The sequence below is a fragment of the Rhinopithecus roxellana genome, chromosome 13, assembly GCF_007565055.1.
Source record: "Rhinopithecus roxellana isolate Shanxi Qingling chromosome 13, ASM756505v1, whole genome shotgun sequence".
In the NCBI taxonomy this organism is placed as follows: domain Eukaryota; kingdom Metazoa; phylum Chordata; class Mammalia; order Primates; family Cercopithecidae; genus Rhinopithecus; species Rhinopithecus roxellana.
Genome location: NC_044561.1, coordinates 15,077,053 through 15,096,351, shown reverse-complemented (window position 1 = coordinate 15,096,351; position 19,299 = coordinate 15,077,053).

Genomic DNA, 19,299 nt, shown 5'->3' with positions numbered 1-19,299 from the left:
TTCCTCTGTACTTGATATAAGACACCAGGTGGCTTCTCTAGTTGAAGGGTCACCCTTTCTCTACCTCCCTGCCTCTTGGTTGCTTAAGTGAGATGATGGTCCACCTCCTTAACATCTTTCTTCTGCTCCAAGTGAATACCTGGCGATTCACCTTCCATTATACCTACATTGCCTTCTCTCACTAGGTTATGAAGCTTTGGTACCTACCAAAAGACTCAGCAATGTGGCTATTGCATATTACCATCTTCTTGGAACATTGACCTACTACCTATCACACCATCCTGTTCTCTAGGACTTTGGCTCCAAGCCATTAATTGTATACATACCCAGCTCAATTCTGGCGTTTCTTTGACCCTCATTCATTTTGACCGTCTTGCAACAAGCTTCTATAAGATAAATCTCTCTCAAATTTCTCTTCCTATCAGAGATACCAACTGAGAGTTTATATAGTGTCTATGGTGTGAGGTACGTAGGTGCAATTTCCATGAAAGCAGGGACTATGTTTGTTTACTGCCATATCCTGGTCCTTAGCAGAGTGGCACCTGATATGATCTCCACAAATACATACTGAGTAAACTGAGTATTTTCCGAGATGTTCTCCCTTCTAATTATCCAGTGGACTCATCTTATATTTGAGCTAAGCCTCATTTCTTCTTGGAAGCCTGCTGTCTCCAAAGTCTTCTGATAAAGATGCTCCTCCTCTGAGTTTTCACAGTAAACTCGAAGTAACATGTTCTTGCCTCTGGCATGGCACTTAACTCAAAGTACATAATTTATTTACATGTCTGTTTTGTGTGAGCGCCTTCAAAGCAGAAGCAATCTTTTATTTGTCATGTTTGATAAATGAAAAATAGTGAATTAATGAGTGGCCTTGGTCCCTGATCACACCACATGTTTAATCATTGTTTTTTTAAATGCTGAGAGTCTGGAACATTTGAATAGGCGGTGGGTCCATACTTTAGGCTGAAATTCTAAGATTCTAACTCAAAATACACATACTTTCCATTATTTTAGCTGGGACCTTAACTTGCTTTGAAATCACATCGGGTCAGGGGGAGAGGGCCCAGAGTACCTGTAGACGGAACCTCTTGACTTCCACCCGGCAGAGCAGCCTGGTCAGTCCTAATGATTGTACAACTGCCAGTGAGGAGTTTCAGTGACTTGGCATCCAAGAGATTTTGCTCCTAGAATTGCGTCTGGGCCTTTGAAGAGTTGATGTGACCAAGACGTTTCTTTGTATCTTGGTTCTTAGCTGTAACACAGTATTTTGTCTGTGGAAAGGGTACCCATTTTATTTTTCCTGCACGAAATTCATTAAAAAATGGAATCCTGACATAAAAGCTATTCTTGTGAAGTGGGTCCTCGCTACCTTTCTGGGCACCCAGCTGCTGACCTTAACTATGGCCCGGATTTTTGCATGGTCCCCCGTGCCTGCCACCCCATTGGGATTAATGACCTGTCAGAAACTTGGCCCAAGCTCGCCTCTGGAACCAGTCCCTTTCAGCTGGACCTGAGCCTGGTAGATCTAGTCCTCTTCTGTTCTGTCATTTATCAGCTTGGTAGAGAGAAGGAGAAATAAATTTTGCATTTGGTGAAAGAAGAGGAAATATCTGCTCGCTCTCAATGGTCTTGATGTCAGCATTGCTAGGTCAGGACATTCTGAAAGGGAGGGCACCCAGCCTTGTCATTGCCCTCATCATTGGGACAGGATGAACAATCCTTTGTGTTTCTAAGGAGCACTGTTTTTTCTTCAACATTCTTGGCTTTTTTTCCCTCATTTTCATACTCAGAACTGCCTTGAAGAAAAGGAACGGACAAGTGGCTTTATTGTAAGAATGTGATCCGGAGGTCAAGTTGTACTGTTTTTCCTACTTTTTTCCTCTGATAATGCGTGCTGTTCTCCCGACACACGCTGTTCTCTCCTTCCTTCTCCTCACTGTGTTCTGTCTAATCTGTTTTATGCCACTCCAGCCCTCTCCATGCCTCTCCACCCCATCCCATCCCATCCCACTCCACTCCGTGTTGAGGCTTCTTACTGAAGGTACAGCAGTGTATTAAAGAGCCGTGAGCTCTGGCACCAGGCTTGGGTTCAAACCCTAGCTCTGTGTCTCATAGACTATGTGATGTGCCCTCCCTTGCCTTCTGTTTCTTTATTGTAAGTTGTGGAGAATAATGTGTAATTCATAGGGAGATGGTAGGAACTTGATGGGACTCAAGGTGAAGGTTGTATAAACCACAAATCCATATCACATTATGAATATTCTAATTAATATGGAAAGCACTGTGTTAGTAGCCTCTGGGGCATTCAACACTGGCTTAAAGGCTCTCTTTTAAACTCTTGAAATTTTTAAAGAAGTAGATATTGGTACCCTTGTTAAAAGTATATGGCAAAATGTGTTAAGTCTTACAAGTTACATAAAATAGAGTGAAGGGAAATATTACAAATACAGCTAACCTGGAGAGAGTGTGTGTGTGTGTGCGCACGCGCATGCATGACCGTCACAGAGAAGGGTGAATTTAAGCTGGACCAGAAAATAGAACTGGTATTTTGTCAGGCCAGAGAGGAAGTGACAGCAGAAACTAGGAAAGTTACTTCACTTCTCTGAGCCTTAGATTCTTATAATGTAAAACAGAAATAATATCCACCTGATAAAATGAATAATAGTAACAGCAAGTGTTTATATAGAACTTACTTTTGCCTGAACCTGTTCTGAGTGAAGTATACACATCATTTCATTACATTCCTATAACAATTTGAGAAAGCAGGAACTATTTTATTTCTAGTTTCATAGTCAAGGAAACAATGGCATTGAATACTTAAATGTCCATGGTTACATAGTACTAAGAAGGAAATATGAAATGCTTCACTTAGGCCTGAGGGCTCCAGGGAATCATGCTGCCTTCAGCAGGGTGGAAATGAAGATGGGGCCAAAACTATCTCTGGATTCTAGAATGTGCTTCTTACTCAGGTCTCACATGTTTGTAGCCTCTCCCCAGATGAGTTCTGAGGTCCTATCCAGAGCCCATAATGGTAGCAGGAGGAATAGCTAATGAAATATTTTTGCTAAGCCCTTAGTAAATGTGCAAGGACTTCCTCGATGCTAATTTATAATTAGAAAGTACCTAAGAAAGCTTCTTCCTGCTCCTTAAATAAATGTGTGCCGTGAGCAATCCTGCAGCAAATCAGAAGAAGGAAGAGGTAAAATCAACAGCCCCAAACTCATCCAAGTCACAGCTATCCCATGGTGAGAAAATGGAACTCGGTGGGAAAAAGAAATGAAAATAAACCCCAGGAAAGAGTTCTGCTTTGTGCTTAGTCACTTTGGGTATTTCCTTTCCTCATCTTCCTAAGAAAGAGAAGAATGTATATGGGAGGTGAAGTTGGGAGTTGACCAATCAGGAATCGGTTGCAGTTAACAGAAACAGCTTTAGATGTTTTTAACAAGAAGTATGTTTAAACAGAGCATTGGGGTCTTTCAAAACCTTTGGAAAGGTTAGAAGAAAGACCATCAACTTGTGGCTCAGAACACCCCAGAACAACACTGCAGAACCAACTTGCCCCTGCAGCTGCTTCCTCTGCCACAACCAAGAAGGCAGGAAATCAAAAAGCCCCAACCCTGGAAACTATTGTCTCCAGCAACAAAACGGCTAAGTTGCTATCCAAGGACCAGGAAACTGTGGCGGCAGCTGCCGCTTCCGAGCCCGCAGCTGCCACTTCCGAGCCCGCAGCTGCCACTTCCGAGCCAGCTTAGAGCTGTGCCTGGTGGTGGGTGGGCCTGCCTTTAAAGTTCTCAAGCTCTCCTGCAAACCTTGACTGTACTGCTCTCTGATGAGCAATGTTGTAGAGGTTACGTTCTCTCTCCAAGCCTCAGTTTTCTCATCTGTAAAATGTGGATAATAATCCTACCTCACAGGTTTTTGTAAGGCATGAAAAAACTCATGAACAGAGGACAGGAGCGTGTCACCTCTACTTAGTCTCTTCAAGTGTCAATGCCCTGTGGTGTCAGGTTTATTGAACTATACTTCCAAATCCTAAATACCCTCCTCTGCCTGTCAAGAGTCTTGTGGTTTCCACATGATGCTCAGAGATTGTGAGAACCAGAAGGGAATTAGTTAGGATTTAATCATGTGAATACCCAAGCAGCCTTGTAGCTACTCCCCTACCCCCATCCTGTGGATCTAATGTTTTAGAAGATCATGTCTAAAATAGTGCATCTGTGACATGATGATTAATTTGTACTCACGCTTTGTAAAAAAGACCTTCCAACGAGCATGAGTTTTCCTGCGCTGAATGAATATAGTTTGAGTCCTAAGTTAAAAAAAAACAACAGTAAATCTCATAGAAACAGAGAGTAGACAGATGGTAACCAGAGGTTGGGTAGGGGGAAAGATGGAGAAAGGGAAGATGTTCATTAAAAGGCACAAAGCTTCAGTTAGACCGGAGGAGTAACTTTTCGTGATTTATTGCATGGCAAGGTGACCACAGTTAATAATAGTGCTAAGTAGACGTTTAATGTTCACACCACAAATAATTGGTGAGGCAATGGATATGTTAATTAGGTTGATTGAATCTGTCTATAATGTGTATCTAGATCAAAGCATTACATTGTACTCCACAAATATACACAATTATTATTGTGAATTAACATTTTTTTTAATGTAAGAAAACTTGATATTTCGGTTTCCTTGTGTGGCCTCCCCTTGGTAGGTGTAGTTTCCACTGGCTCTGGTAACAGAATGCTCACTCACATATTCTGTCTCAGAGAGCTCAGGAGCCGGGAGCTGTGCATGCTGACTGCCTGGGGGCCACCTGGGCCAGGTGAGGGCTGCCTGCTGAGGCACTTGAACCCATAATCCGGGAGGAGGAAGGTCTTAGAAGGGAGTGGAAGTGGAGTGACCCAGGGAAGCTAGAAAGAGTGCTCAGAGGTCAAAACTCAAAAAGGCCCTCTATTCTGGAATTTTCTATTCTGTTCTTCACAACAAGCCTGTGTTATCGCCATTTTACAGATGAGAAAACAGAGGCTTAAAGAGGTCCACATTTGCACAGCAAGTTAGAGGCAGAACTGGGTCTCCCGGCCCTGAGGCTCTGTCAGCCTGGTTTCCCTTGGCTACTTTTCTCCTGCCTGGAATTCCTCCTCCCCTTCTCCCCTTCATCTCCAGGCTTAGCCATTCTGAAAAGAGAGCCCAGGGTTCAAATTGTTTCAAACAAAAACACAGCCAACATAGAGCCCCTTGGAATCCACCACAGCTACAAGCCCGACAGCTTCCCACTGTGGGCTGAGAAATAATTATTGTCGGTAATTAGAACTAAATTACTCTTGTCAAAACAGATGAAATTGCAGAGCTAGCACGGGGTCATCTAAGATACGTCTGTCCCAATGGCCACTCTCCTTCCTTTTGGCCTAATTGAGACTCGTGTGGCCCCAAGAAATTCCCTTTTAATTCTGCACTCCAGGTGTGGGTCAGAGTCATTAGCCATAGACCTATTCGCAGAATGTAAAATGAAAGGGTTCATTTTGTGAGCTCCTGTTTTTCTGGAGAGACAGGAGGAAGGCTGGTGATAATAATAGTAGCCCATAGTAGCAATTAGACAGAAGGAAAGAAAAATTCAGCTTACAGTACAGGGGAATTCCAGGAGGTTGTATTCAGTAAAGGCATCATGCAATTATATAGGCCTGAGTAAAATCAAGAGGGGTGGCTGGGGGGGGGCGGGGAGAGAGAGAGAGAGAAACAACTTTTGTTTCGTTTCTGATTATGGCAGCAATACAAGTCAATTTAAAAAAGAAAAGAAAATAGAAAAAAGTGTAAAGAAGGAAAGAAAAACCCCAAATCCTAACATATAGTGGTGATTGGTATTTACATTTAGAGTATTCTCTTCTAGTTAGTGTTTTGTTCTCTCTCTCTCTCTCTCACACACACACACACACGCGCACACACACACACACACACACACACACAGACTAGTTTGATTCTCATCAGTAAAAAACCAAATGGTGTGTTATTTTACTTCTGCCACCCAGCAAATGGAGAAATGAATTTCACTTGTCTCGGGAGAGAATGAATGGGCCTTTGTTCTTGGTGAAGGTGAGCTTTATTTAGGGCTGGGGAGAGAGGCCCACGCTGCTATACAAGGAGCTGGGAAGAGCAGGCCTGCAGGGAAGAAAGAACAGAGCTACTTGCAACATTTTCTGTACTGATTCTCTCTCTGAGCTCCCCAGTGACCTTAGGGAGAGGAATGATCTACCCACTCATGGTCCTAGAAGCCAGATTGCAAATTGATTCAGAAAAAGAAAATATCGTGAACATTTTTCAACCTGAGTTTTGTGCAGTAAAGTTATGCTTGCTACACTGATGTTTTCCTTGGGTGACATTGTGCTGAATACAAAGCCTTCCCCTGACATGTTACTATACATACTTCCTCATGCTGTTTCTGGGCTTCTGAGGCAACTGCATAGAGGGGGAGGTTCGATTTTCATGTTGAGTATCTACAAGCAACCTTTCACTATTATTTTTGGGGCTGGGTATAAGTAAACAAGAAGAGGGCCTGGGAGGAGAGTCTGAACAGCAAGGGGAAGGTAGCCAAGGATGGAGTGAAATACAGGTTAAGTGTCTTCCTAGGCAATAATTACTGCTAATGTTTTTAAGTTTGTCAGTGTTGATAGAGGGCTTGTCTGTAATATGGAGCTGGAAGGCTCCAATTGTTTCAGTGATGTGTGTAGTTGGGCTTTGGAGATGAAGAGTAAAGGAACATGGAAAAAAGGTGAAAGATTACCTAGGGGAATTTCAGTGGGTCTTTGCTGAGAGATCCATAAAAGAGAGGCCACAGGAATGGTAGTTTGTGTTGTGAGAGGTCCAAATATGTGAGGAGTAGAGTTAATATAAGGAGAAAGGTTTTTTAAATAAGTGTGGAGGAGGGCGGCAGCTTGCTGATGTGAAATGTCTGGGGAAGTCTTGCTGGACCTGTCTAGAAAGTAAATGAGTTCTTCAGGAGGGTAAAGGTGAGGGCTGTTAAAGGAAGTTTGGAGGTGTAAGGAGACAGGAGATGTTGCCCAGTCTGTCTGTAAGGTGGGGACAGCTGTGTAGGCGCTGGAAGAAAGGGAAATGCAAAGCCAGCAGTTGTTTGCTAAGGAGGGATTAGAAGCGGCTAGGAGAGAATGGGTAAGGTTGATAGCGTGGTGGAGATAGCTGGGGAGAGGTAGAGGGTGGCATAAGAATGGGAATGAGAATAAGAGTGAGTATAAAAGTAAAGAATAGAACTTCATCAGGGTGGAAGTATTGGAGGGTGCCCTGCCAGCAAAGATCATCTATCCACTCTAAGAGGGAGTTAAGAGTGGTGGTTTGGGGATAGCACCAAGAGATACCAGCTGTGATGGCTTGAAGAAACAGTGTAAACCGGCAGTGTAAACAAGAGTAGGGCATTTATAAGTAGTTGAGAACAGCGAATAGGAGTATGACTAGACAGAAGATAGTAGGGGTGACTAGTTTTTGGGGCTCGGTCCAATGGTGGAGGTGACTTCATAAAGCCCTGTTGCAAAAAGTAGGGTGAGGACAAACAGACCTAATAGAATGAAGGGATATATTAGGCTCATAAGGGTTATTACTGTTCTTCAGAATTACGAGTGAGTTTAAGAGAAGTAGTGGAGAGTACTTGCGACTTCCAGGAGGAAGAGGAGGGATTAAGCTGGCTGTCCGGTGGACACAGCTTTATTCTGGAACAGTGAACTCAATGGGGAGGATCCTGCAGGCGGACAGCAGTCGGGATACTATAGATGACTAAGTAGGGTCCGGTCCATCGAGGTTGTCGAGTTTGAGGGGTCAGATTCTTAACAAGAACTGATCGTCCAGCTAGGGTGTCTTCATATGGCTGGGAATCTGGAGTAGGCAAGAGAAGATTAGCAGCCTGGCAAATTTCCTGTCTGGCCTGCTGCGGGACTGGAAGATAGTCGCCTAGAGGGCTGGTGTCTGGGATGAGTTTGGAGCCGAGTAAGAAGGTGCGTCCATGTAAAAGTTCAAATGGACTGTACCCTGTAGCATCTCGAGGACAGGCTCTAATTCTGAGAAGGGTAAGAGGTAAAAGTACTGTCCAATCCTTTTTAAGTTGGAGGCTGAGCTTGGTGAGGTGTGTCTTTAAAAGACCATTAGTCCGTTCTACCTTTCCTGAAGGTTGAGGATGGTAAGGGATAGGAAGGTTCCACTGAATACCAAGAGCCTGAGAAACTGCTTGGGCGATGTGACTAGTAAAGGCTGGTCCGTTATCAGACTGTATAGAGGTGGGAAGGCCAAACCGAGGAATTATGTCTGACGGAAGGGAAGAAATGACTGCGGTGGCCTTCTCAGACCCTGTGGGAAAGGCCTCTACCCATCCAGTGAAAGTGTCTACCTAACCTACATGGAAGAGGTTATGAAATGACAGAATAGAATGGGCCTGTGAGGCTGGAAGGAGATATTTTCCTTGGTCTAAGAACCATTTGCCTTGTGTGGGAAGAGAGTGATAGGTGGAAGTTTCAGTGGGGGAGCAGGTGGGAGTGACCGACGTGAAGGAGAAAAACTGGCCATGAGGGATAGAAGTTGGAGAGCTAGCTGCTTGTCTAGCCACCTTATCAGCATAAGCGTTGCCTAGAGCAATGGGATCTGACGCCTTTTGATGCCCCTTGCAGTGAATAACTCCAGCTTCCTTTGGAAGTAAGGCAGCCTTGAGCAGAGTTTTTATTAAAGAGGCATTAATGATGGAGGACCTTTGTGTAGTGTGGAAAACTCTTTCAGCCCATATGATCACATGGTGGTGCAGAATATGGAAGGCATATTTAGAGCCAGTATAAATATTGACATGTAGTCCTTTTGCAAGAGTGAGGGCCCGAGTTAAGGCAACTAGTTTGGCTTGCTGAGAGGTAGTGGAGAGGGGCAGAACAGTAGCCTCAATAACAGATGTGGAAGACACTATTGCATGTCCTGCCTTTGCTGGTGAGTGGCGATTAGGCCTGGTGGAACTGCCATCAATAAACCAAGTGTGATCAGAGTGAGAAACAGGGAAGAAGGAAATGTGGGGAAATGAGGTGAACGTCAGGTGGATCAGAGAGATGCAGTCATGAGGGTCGGGTGTTATCTGGAATAATGTGGGGGACTGGATTGAAGTCTGGGCTAGGAACAATGGTAATTGTGGGAAACTCAGCAAAGAGTGAGTATAGCTGAAGGAGCCGGGGAGCAGAAAGTATATGCGTCAGGTGTGAGGAAGAAAATAGATTGTGGAAATTATGAGAGCTGTAGAGAGAGTGAGTTGAGCATAGTTTGTGATTTTGAGGGCCTCTAAAAGTCTTAGGGCAGCAGCATCCGCTGCACGGAGACATGATGGCCAGCCTAAAACAGTAAGGTCAAGTTGTTTGGACAAAAAAGCTACAGGATGCAATCCCGGTCCTTGTGTAAGAATTCCGACTGCCCAGCCCTGCACTTTGGCTATGTGTAATGAAAAGGGCTGGGATGAGTCAGGGAGAGCTAGGGTGGGGGCAGTCTCTAAAGCTGTCTTCAGAGGAGTGGGGAAAAGATTTAGGATCTATGGGGTCAGCTAGGTTTCCTTTTGTGAGTTTATATAACGGTTTTGTTAGGATGGCAAAACCAGGCATCCAAAGGCGAAACTATCCAGCCATGCCCAGGAAGGAAAGGAGTTGTTTTGTAGAAGGGGTTGGGGTTTGAGAGATCAATTGGACATGATCGGCAGGGAGAGCATGTGTGTTTTTATGAAGAATTATGCCGAGATAGGTGATGAATGGTAAAGAAATTTGAGCTTTGGAGGGGGATACCCGATAGCCTTTGGAGAATAAATGCTGAAGGAGCAGAAGTGTGTCTTGTTGAGAAGATTCAAAGGAGGGGCTACAAAGAAGAAGGTCGTAATATATTGAATACAGTGAGAAGCGGAGGGGTGGAAAGAAAGTAAATCATGACAAAGAGCTTGGCTGAAGTAATGAGGGCTGTCCCTGAAACCTTGTGGCAGCACAGCCCAAGTAAGCTGCTGGGACTGATGGGTGTCAGGGTCAGTCCAGGTGAAAGCAAAGAGAGGCTGGGATGAGGGGTGCAGGGGAATAGTGAAAAAAAGCATCTTTAAGATCAAGAACGGAATAGTGAGTCGTGGAGGAAGGTATTGAGGACAAGAGAGTGTACGGGTTGGGCACCACAGGGTGGAGAAGCAAAACAATTTGGTTGATAAGGCGGAGATCCTGAACTAATCTGTAAGACTTGTCCGGTTTTTGGACAGCTAAAATGGGGGACTTGTAAGGAGAGTTTATAGGTTTTAAAAGCCCATGCTGTAGCAGGCGAGTGATAATAGGCTTTAATCCTTTTTTTTTTTTTTTTTTTTTTTTGTGTGTGAGAGGAGTCTCGCTCTGCTACCCAGGCTGGAGTGCAGTGGCGCGATCTCTGCTCACTGCAAGCTCCGCCTCCCGGGTTCACGCCATTCTTCTGCCTCAGCCTCCCGAGTAGCTGGGACTACAGGCGCTGCCACCACACCTGGCTAATTTTTTTTGTATTTTTAGTAGAGACGGGGTTTCACCATGTTAGCCGGGATGGTCTCGATCTCCTGGCCTCGTGATCCGCCTGCCTTGGCCTCCCAAAATGCTGGGATTACAGGCGTGAGCCACCGTGCCCAGCGGCTTTAATCCTTTTAAAGCGTGCTGTGGGATGGGATATTGGCGTTGAGCGGGGTAAAGGTGATTAGGTTTTAATGGGATAGTAATGGGCATGTGATTGGTTGCCAGGGAAGGAGTAGAGATTTCCCATACTTGTGGGTTAAGGTGGCGGGATACGAGAGGAAGATGCAAAGGAGGCTTTGGGTTGGGGAGAAGGGTGGCAATGAGATGTGGCTGTAGTCCAGGAATAGTCAGGGAAGCAGATAATTTAGTTAAAATGTCTTGGCCTAATAAGGGAACTGGGCAGGTGGGGATAACTAAAAAGGAGTGCATAAAAGAATGTTATCCAAGTTGGCACCAGAGTTGGGGAGTTTTAAGAGGTTTAGCAGCCTGGCCATCAATACCCACAACAGATATGGAGGCAAGGGAAACAGGCCCTTGAAAATAAGGTAATGTGGAGTGGGTAGCCCTTATTGATTAAGAAGGGGACGGACTTACCCTCCACTGTAAGAGTTACCCAAAGTGTCTGTGATGGTCCAGGAGGCTTCTGAGGAGATGGGGCAGCGTCGATCTTCAGCCGCTAAGCCGAGAAGGTCTGGAAAGGAGTCAGTCAGAGAGCCTTGGGCCAGAGCTCCAGGGGCTCTGGGAGTGGCTGCCGGGCGAGTTGAACAGTCCGATTTCCAGTGGGGTCCCGCACAGATGGGACACGGCTCAGGAGGAATCCAAGGAATGCGGGCATTCCTTGGCCCAGTGGCCAGATTTCTGGCACTTGTAGCAAGCTCCTGGGGGAGGAGGTTCTGGAGGATACCCTGGCAGCTGCAGTTTAGGCGTTTGGAGTTGTGTGTGGAGATGTAGCTGGGGTTTGTCTCACAGTGGAGCCAAGCAATTGAAACTCAGATATAAGTTGCTACTTGGCTGCCTCTACTCTATTATTGTACACCTTGAAGGCGAGGTTCATTAAGTCCTGTTGTGGGGTTTGAGGGCCGGAATTTAATTTTGGGGGTTTTTAATGTCAGGAGCACATTGGGTAATAAAATAAAATGCATATTGAGAATAAGTCGGCTTTCTGACTTTTCAGGGTCTAGGGCTGAAAAGAGTCTCAGGGTTGCTGCTAAACGGGCCATGAACTGGGCTGGGTTTTTCATATTTGATGAAAAAGAGCCTAAACGTAACTGATTTGGGAGAGGTCAGATAAAGAAAAAGGAGCATTAACCTTGACTGTGCCTTTAGCTCTAGCCACTCTTTTAAGAAGAAATTGCTGGGCAGGTGGGGGAGGGCTAGTCAAGGAACAAAACTGTAAGCCAGCCCGGGTGTGAGGAGGGGAGGCAATAAAAGGATTACAGGGTAGGGGAGCAGAAGCTGAGGAAAATTGGGACCTAGCTTGGCCTGGCAAGGAGGGCAGAGGTCAGATGGGTGTGTAGAAAAGGAGGATTAGAAAGACTCAGTGATGCTTGGGGTTGGGCCTGAGGGGACAGGCGGGAGGGAAAGAAGGAAGATTTGGGATGAGTTGCATTGGGAACAGAGACTAGGGAGGGACCAATGTGTAAAAGAATGCCGGGATGTCAGACACCTCAGACTGTTTACCCATTTTACGACAAGAATTATTTAGATCTTGTAGGATGGAAAAATCAAAAGTGCCATTTTCTGGCTATTTGGAACTACTGTCGAGTTTGTATTGGGGTCAAGTGGCATTGTAGAAGAAAATAAGGCATTTAGGTTTTAGGTCAGGTGTGAGTTGAAGAGGTTTTAAGTTCTTGAGAACAGAGGCTAAGGGGGGAGGAGGAGGAATGAAGGGTGGAAGGTTGCCCATAGTGAAAGAGGCAAGCCCAGAGAAAAGAGAGAGTAGAGACACGGAGAGAAGAAGTTCGGTGGTTCTTGCCCTTCAGAAAAGCAGGAAAGGGGTCAAGGGCACAGAAATAAGGGGTTGGGGCGCAAAGATAAGAGGTCAGGGTGTGGAAATAAGGGATTGGGAGGTTCTTGCCCTCCAGAAAAGCAGAGAAGGGGTAGAGACAGCGAGAGAAGGGGTTGGGATTCTTGCCCCTTCCCCAGAAAACCAGAGAAGGGGTAGAGACAAGGAGAGAAGGGATTGGGGTGCTTGCCCCTCCCCCAGAAAAGCGGAACTTGCTGCTAAGGGTGAAGGACCAAGGCAGGCGTCCCTGCAGCGTAGTCAGACACCTCTGAAATGTGGATGAGTAATCAGGTGTCCCTGCAATGATTAAACACCAAGGGAAGGCTGCCTTCCCAAGTCTGTGACTGGCGCTGGAGTTTTGGGTCCACGGATAAAATGTGTCTCCTTTATCTCTACCAGAAAATGAATTGAAATTAAGAGAAGGGAGAGATTGAAGGATGGCGCCAAGATTGAAAGGAGAAAGACGTTGAGGGATAGTGAGAGGTTGGAGAAGAGAGTAAAAAGGGGCCGCTTACCCAGTTTAAAATTGGTGAGATATTCCTTGGGCTGCTTGGTCTGAGGACCAGAGGTCGTAGGTGGATCTTTCTCATGGAGCAAAGAGCAGGAGGACAGGGGACTGATCTCTCAAGGGAGGTCCCCCAATCCGAGTCACGGCACCAAAATGTCATGTGCGTCCGTGTGAAGAGGCCACCAAACAGGCTTTGTGTGAGCAATAAAGCTTTTTAATCACCTGGGTGCAGGCAGGCTGAGTCTGAAAAGAGTCAGTGAAGGGAGATAATAGGGTGGGGCCGTTTTATAGGATTTGGGCAGGTAAAGGAAAACTATAGTCAAAGGGGGGTTGTTCTGTGGCGGGCAGGAGGAGGAGTCATAAGGTGCTCATTGGGGGAGCTTTTTGAGCCAGAATGAGCCAGGAAAAGGACTTTCACAAGGTAATGTCATCACTTAAGGCAAGGACCGGCCATTTTCACTTCTTTTGTGGTGGAATGTCATCAGTTAAGGCGGGGCAAGGCATTCTCACTTTTGTGATTCTTCAGTTACTTCAGGCCATCTGGGCGTATATGTGCAAGTCACAGGGGATGCGATGGCTTGGCTTGGGCTCAGAGGCCTGACAGGAACTCCCTGGGCTAATAGTAGATTTGCTGCCAGAGGTAAGGTCCAAGACAAATGATGGCCGCTGCTTCCACAAAACACAGGAATCCTTTGCATCCTTGGGTTCTCTCTCACTAGTGGGGTGACCTTGTGGAGTTTACTTAACTGTTTTTGCCTCAATTTCCATGTCTGTACAATGGGGAATATAAAATTACATCAAAAATGAGTGTGAAGGTTAAATGAGAAAAATGCCTTTAGTTTTAGAGGAGTGCATGACACATAATATGCCAAAAAAACCCAAACACACACACACAAAAACTTGCTGCTAGACTCTGTTTCCGTCTCTTTTTTTTAATCCAACAAATGAAACCAGAAAAAGCTTTCACATACCTACAGTGTTTGAGCGGGAGCTTCCAGGTAGATTCATGATTTCTGGTGCCCTATGTAATTCTTCCCCTTTCTCATCCAATCCAAAGCAGCCTCATCCTAGGCTATCTGATCCATCGAATAGCCTTCCCCACCACATCACTCCCTCATTCTGCACTTTGTAGGGGAAGAAGAGATCACCTCCAACCCTCCTTAGTTCTTACATTGGTTCTTTAGCTGGGTCTAGGAACCAAGTTGACACCAGACAGATGAACAGAGAAAGGTATACAAGTTTATTATATTTACATGTATGTGGGGCACTGCATAAGAGAGTGAAGTTCAACAAAATGGCCAAGAAAGATGCTTTTATACATTTTAGACAAAGAACAAATTTGTGTAGAAATGACAGGACAAAGAGGATCTGGCTAGGAGCAGTAAGTTCTAGGGGAGCCACTAGGAGACATAAAGGGGTGTAAAACTAGTGGAAAATAACTGTTACTTAGGAGGAAGTTGATTCCGGCCCATTGCAGCCTGAACTTCCAGTCTTCTGGTAATGAGGGCTATTTTCTCACCCTGGTATGGGCAAAGTGTCCCTCCCAGAGTAATATTTATGGCTTGCTACATGTAGAAAAGGACAGATCAGCTCTCCTTTTCTGAAACTATCATTTCTCCAGTGTTTTCAGCTTGGAATAACCAAGACACCAATTCAGCATATTTTGGGAGGGCACATCCGTGTCTTCTTAATTCTCACTTCTTCCTCCTATCTGCACTCCTGCCCAACACAGTTACTAAGCAAATAGTTGAGTGATCATTTGATTAATACTGAACAACACCAGGGTCCACTTTAACTTTGGTCCTCAATCCCCATTTCCTGGCACAGCATGGGTGCTGAAGAGAGAGTTAAATATGTGACTATTTAATTGTAAGTGAGTATAATATTATTATAAGATAAGACTTGTGATATGGTTTGGCTCTGTGTCCCCACCGCCCCCAAATCTCATGTTGAGTTGTAATCCCCAGTGCTGGGGGAGGTACCTGGTGGGAGGTGATTGTATTATGGGGGAAGATTTTCCCCTTGCTGTTATTGTGATAGTGAGTTCTTATGACATCTGTTTGTTTCAAAGTGTATAGCACTTCCCTTCTGCTCTCTCCTGCTGTGCCATGGTAAGATGTGCTGGCTTCTCCTTTGCCTTCTGCCGTAATTACCAGTTTCCTGAGGCCTCCCTGCCACACTTCCTGTACTGCCTGTAGAGCTGTGAGTCAATTAAACCTCTTTCCCTTGTAAATTACTCAGTCTCAGGTAGTTCTGTATAGTGGTGTGAGAATGATCTAATACAGAAAATTGGTATCAGAGAAGTGGGGCAGTGCTATAAAGAAACCTGAAAATGTGGAAGCGACTTTGGAACCGGATAATGGGCAGACGTTGGAACAGTTTGGAGGAATCAAAAGAAGATAGGAAGATGAGGGAAAATTTGGAACTTCCTAGAGAGTTGTTTGAATGGTTGTGACCAAAATGCTGATAGTGATATGGACAGTGAAGTTCAGGCTTAGGAGGTCTCAGATGGAGATGAGGAACTTACAGGGAACTGGAGCAAAAGTTACTCATGCTCTGCTTTAGCAAAGAGACTGGCAGCATTTTGTCCCTGCCCTAGGGATTTGTGGAACTTTTCAACTTGAGAGAGATGATTTAGGGTATCTGGCACAAGAAACTTCTAAGCAGCAAGCATTCAAGATGTGGCCTGGCTGCTTCTAAAAGCCTACACTCACTTGCATAAACAAAGAAATGACAGAAAACTAGAATTTATATTTAAAAGGGAAGCAGAACATAAAAGTTTGGAAAATTTGTAGCCTGCCCATTCAGCAGAAAAGAAAAACCTATTTTCTGGGGAGAAATCAAGGCTGCAAAAATCTGCAAAAGTAAAGAAGAGCTAAATGTTAATAGCTAAGATAACAGGGAATATACCTCCAGGGCATTTCCAAGACCTTCATGGCAGCCCCTCCCATCACAGGCCTGGAGTCTTAGGAGGGAAAAAACGGTTTCATGGGCCAGGACCAGGGACCTACTGCTCTTTGCAGCCTTGGGACATGGCATCCTGTGTCCCAGCCACTTTAGTTCCAGCTGTGGCTAAAAGGGGCCAATGTACAGCTCAGGCCATTGTTTCAGGGGGTGCAGGCCCCAAGCTTTGGTGGCTTCCATGTGGTGTTGGCCATGTGGGTGTGCAGAAGTGTAGAGTTGAGGCTCGGAAGCCTCTGCCTAGATTTCAAAGAATGTATGAAAATACCGGGGTGTCCAGCAGAAGTCTGTTGCAGGGGCAGAGCCCTCATGGAGAACCTCTACTAGGGCAGTGCAGAGGGGAAATATAGGGTTGGAGCCCTCATATAGAGTCCCCGCTGGGGCACTGTTTAGTAGAGCTGTGAGAAGAGGGCCACCATTTTCTAGACCTCAGAATTGTATATCCACCAACAGCTTGCACCATGCACCTGGAAAAGCCATAGGCACTCAGTGCCTGCCTGTGAAAGCAGCTGTGGCTACTACAGGATGTGTTGTACCCTGCAGAGCCACAGGGATGGAGCTGCCCAATGCCTTGGGAGCCCATCCCATTCATCAATGTGGCCTGGATGTGAGAAATGGAGTCAGGGAGATTATTTTGGAGCTTTAAGATTTAATGACTGCCCTGTGGGTTTCAGACTTGCATGGTGCCTGTAGGCTGTTTATTTATCCAAGTTCTCCCTTTTAGAATGGGGGCATTTACCCAATGCCTGTACCCCCATTGATTCTTGGAAGTAACTAGCTTGTTTTGATTGTTCAGGCTCATAGGTGGAAGGGATTTGCCTTGTCTCAGATGAGACTTTGGACTTTTGAATTAATGCTGGAATAAGGCATGATTGTGTTTTGAAATGTGAGAAGGACGTGAGATTTGGGAGGGGCCAGGGATGGAATAATATGGTTTGTCTCTGTGTTCCCACCGAAATCTCATGTTGAATTGTAATCCCCATTGTTAGTAGAGGGACCTGGTGAGAGGTGATTGGATCATGGGGGCAGATTTCTCCCTTGCTGTTCTCATGATAGTGAGTTCCCATGAGATATAGTTGTTTAAAAGTGTATAGCAACTTCCCTTTCTGTCTCTCTTCCTTCTGCTCCCACCATGCAGGATGTGCTACTTTGCCTCACAGCTCCACTAAGCAGTGCCCCAGTGGGAACTCTATGTGAGGTCTCCAATTCCACATTTCCCCTTTGCCTTCTGCCATGATTGTAAGTCTCCTGAGGCCTCCCCAGTCATTCGTTCCGTATAGCCTGCAGAACTGTGAGTCAATTAAACCTCATTTCTTCACAGATTACCCAGTTTCAGGTAGTGCTTCACAGCAGTGTGGGAACAGACTAATACAACTTGAATCTTCTATTGGAAAAGGCAATCATTTGGACACTTTGTTTCTTTAATTATTGGGAGGTAACTAACTTTGCAGCATGCCTCAGTGTTTATGTTTAGGAATCGATGCTCCACACTGCATTTTCTCCTGTTTAAATAATGAACACTGGATAGAGACCTGCCTAGCTCTAGAAGTAGAAACGCAGTCATCTCCTTTGGACAACAGACAGGTGACAGGAGTTGCCAAGGAGCTGCACACTCTTCCTCCTGTCAGAGAGTAAAGGATGGCCCACTAAACAAACATAGGTTCTGGCTCCCTGCTTTCTGTTTCAGACCCAGACGGCCCTGTGCAAGGGCTTTCTCATCACTCTTGTTACAGATGTTCTTGTCCTTCTGTTAACTGGAAGCTGGAGGTAATTACCAGCAGAAGTGCATCTCTGTGAGGCACATTAGGCTTGTGGACACTCTCCTTAACCACAAATTGTGCCTCTAATTAGGAAGTTGCTGATGCAAGGAGTTCAGAATCTAGTTTATGGGCTTGCTTAGGCCAGAAGCATCTTCCAGCTTTAAGTGGTCTAAAATGGTGTGGGAGGAGGAGGGAAAGGGATCGGAATGGGAAAAGGTGGAGAGGGCAGATTAAGCGGCAGAAGAGAGGAGATGAGGAGAAATGGAAGGAAGGAAGAAAGGAGCATTCTATTTTTCTCTATCAGACTTCATTTTGATAGGCTGGAACATCAATTCTTGGTGTAATAACTGAAAAAACTATTCAACAGTATCTAGTAAAGCTAAATCCCTGTCTAATCTATAACCCAGGAAATCTACTCCAAGGTTTATATCTAAGAGAAATAAATATGTATGCCCACCAAAGTGTGTATACAAAAATAGTTCATGGCAGAACTATTCATACTAGACCCATCCTGGAAACACCCCTAATGTCCATCAACCAGGGAATAAAGAGATTCATTGTAGTGTTTCCTACAATGAGGCACCACACAGCAGTTTTTAAAAGAAAACAGCAAAACCACTACTGATGATAGCCGCCACAAGGTATGTTGAGCCAAAGGAGACAGATACAGAAAAGGTACATTCTGTACAATTTCTTTTTTATCAGCTTCAAGAACAGGAAGGATGAATCTATGGAGACAGAAATCAGAATAATGGTTACTTCTTGTGAGGAGAATATTAACTAAGAAGTTAATATCCTAGGAGGACAATGGAAGCTTCTGGGAGGCTTCAGATGTTCTGTACCTTGATCTGAGTGTGACTCCATGAATGTAAAATCTATGTAAAACATCAAAAAGTACTTTTACAAAAATGTAAAAGCTGAACATTTGCATACTTCACTGTATGTAAGTGAGACTCCACCTCGAAAAGTTAAAACTCAAAACAACATTAGGTCAAGGAAAAATACATATTTACTAAAATAATAGGTTAAAAAAATGCTATCATAGAGTGCAACCTTTCATTTCTTTGACTAAAGATAAAAATCTTTCACACATTCTTCTGTCTTAACCATTTATTTGTTGAATTGCCTGTGCATATTCCAACCCAGACTCCAGTTGGAATCTTGGTTCATATCTTGCTAATTTGGAGAACCTTGTTAAATGTTTCTCAATCCTTCTCTCGTTGTTTGTTGCAGATCTTTCCCTCCAGTTCATCTTTCATTATCTTAATGATGATTTTTATGTAGAGAGGGTTTAAAGTTTTAGGTGATCAAATCTGTCATTTTTTTTTTTTTTTTGTCTTAGCTAGTTCTTTCATCGGGTATTTTTGTTTTCTTTCCAAGCTTCTTGCATTTGAGAAACTGATGGAAGGCAATGTAGCTGGAGTAGCAGAGTTGTAGAGAGGAAACAGGGAGTAGAGAGGAATGAGGTAGCACAGGTGTTGCATTTTGGGATTAATTGTGAGTGCACTGAATGGTCAGGAAGGGAGGTAAATGGGAATAATACAG